Genomic DNA, 2,202 nt, shown 5'->3' on the forward strand with positions numbered 1-2,202 from the left:
CTGGTTTTACTCGGTACAAAATAAAAACTGGACATCCGGCTGCTGTAAGTGGACACTCTTGCACTTTGGTGTTCAGGTGTTTGACATTTTAATATCCAGGTTCTATGTCTCAGACGTGCGGCAGGTTTCGGGTTTCGGCGTTGGAAGCTGAACTCACAGCACTGAACGGCCGTCACGCGTTGTTGCTGTAAATGGACGAAGACAAAAGGTTCTGGATGGTTGGTTTTCTCTGGTTTTCTGGATGATGTGCAAGAACGATACTTTAACTTCACATTAACTTTGGTCATTTGGCTGAACTTTCGCTGCAGCTTCCAACCGCCGGATCAGAACCGAACTTCATGCCGCCGCTCCGGCAGCAGCAGCGTTTCTGCCACAGCAGGAGGACTTTGTTCTGTGGTGAATCCGGACTGGAAGCTGCTGCAGTAAACAAGCATGTGTTGGTCCAACAGCTCAGATTTCATCTCCTGAACATGAAACAACTCATCAGCACGGAGCTATTTTCAGGCTCTTATCTCACCGTTCTGCTTCACTTCTGCTGCTCTGCTGCCTCTTTCTCTTTAATCCCGACATGCAGCTTCATGTCTGGGGAGGTTCATGTCAGTCCAGAGCTCCACATCAGTCATCACTTTACACACTCCAGCTTCATCCTCAGCTGAACAAACAGAGATACGCTGCATCTGAAGCTCTGCAGACACAATCTGTGGTGTTTCTCAGAACTCTGCTGCTCCACAGACCTGTTTGTTCTCAGAAAGCTGCTGAGATGCAGCGAAGGACGAACCCCACGCTGTGTTTTTATCGCTCGCTGTTGCTTCACAGCCAGAAGGAGCTGAAACTCGTCCTGACAACTGATGAGCAGATAAGTTTCTATTCTGAGCGGCTGTGTGGCAGCAGGATTCCCAGCAGAGATCGGATCAGATCCAGGCTCAGGTGAGCAGAACATACTGATCTGCTGCTGAGGAACAAATATCTGGGTCAGAGACAGAATAGAATAGAATAGAATAAAATAGAATGCTTTTATTGTCATCATACACAAAGTACAACGAAATCAAGAGGAACTCCAGTGGTGCAGAGTACAAGTATAAAAGACAAATAGAATATATGCATAGATGTTTACAAAGGAGCCAGTAGGAAGCATGTACAGTTTATTCTACCAGACGGTAGAATACATACATACATACATATATATATATATATATATATATATATATATATATATAGAAAGTAGAAGTCTGATGTTTCTACAGTTTCTAGCTGATAATATTTTGGATTCTTGAAGGTAACTGACCTTCAACCTTCCTGAGAAACAGAGCCACCACATGAAGTCTACATGTGACCTGCTCGGCTTCCAGAAGCTCATCTCCAGCAGCTACAGTCTCATCAGCTGGAGGTTGAACAGCTGAACTGATGAAAGCATCAGCGTGGCCTCCACCAACAGCAGAACGGAGCTAACCGGCTCCTCTGTGCTCCATGGAGACACCGTAAATACGACTCAAACCCTCATAACCTGCATGCTGGTGTGGAAACATCCAGATTCTCGGCAGTGATGAAGCTTCACGCTGCTGCAGCTCACTGAGGCCGACGGTTTCTTATCTGACAGTCATCCTTAGAGTAAACCTGTACGTCCTCCTGACAGGACACACACAGAGAGACATGTCCACAGGTGACGCTCTGCTGGATGTAAATCAGAAGTTTGGTTTGACGAAGGCTCCTTCTGGAGCTGCAGCGAGTGAATACTTGTCTACTGTTGATTAATCTTTCGCTTGTTTTCTGCATTAATTGATCAGCTGTTTGGTTTACAATATCAGAAAATGGTGAAAAATGTGGACCAGTTTCCTTCGATGTCTTGTTTAGTCCACAGATGATCAGTTCACCGACACAGAGGACAGAAACCAGAAAACATTCACAGTGAAGCTGAGCTCAGAGTTCAGGTTTTGTTAAACTGAACCACTGGAGCTGGTTTCTGGACGGCGCTGCTGCTGCTTGCTATTAGTCCGTCATTAGTGTGTCAAACACTTTGCTGGCTTTCACGTTTTTTCTCTCACACATGTTCCTTTGAGGAATAAACGCTTTCTGCACAAAAATAAATGAGATCTGAGACTCCATCCATCAGAGGGAGGCGTCACTCCGTCCAGCAGCTTCTTTCCAGGAAACTCTAATTATGAATCTTTGGTCTTAAACTGGCGCCTCGAAATTGTTTCCAAA

General features: G+C 45.4%; 1 long non-coding RNA gene across 1 annotated transcript; it reads left to right on the forward strand.

Annotated features, from left to right (window-relative positions):
• Positions 1 to 9: 9 nt before the first annotated feature.
• On the forward strand, positions 10 to 2,081 carry LOC103367569 (uncharacterized). The gene is made up of 2 exons (XR_520730.1): positions 10 to 927; positions 1,277 to 2,081. It is a non-coding gene; the product is annotated as an uncharacterized LOC103367569 (long non-coding RNA).
• The last annotated feature ends 121 nt before the right edge of the window (positions 2,082 to 2,202 follow it).

The sequence above is a fragment of the Stegastes partitus genome, unplaced genomic scaffold, assembly GCF_000690725.1.
Source record: "Stegastes partitus isolate 25-593 unplaced genomic scaffold, Stegastes_partitus-1.0.2 Scaffold1063, whole genome shotgun sequence".
Classification (NCBI taxonomy): Eukaryota; Metazoa; Chordata; class Actinopteri; family Pomacentridae; genus Stegastes; species Stegastes partitus.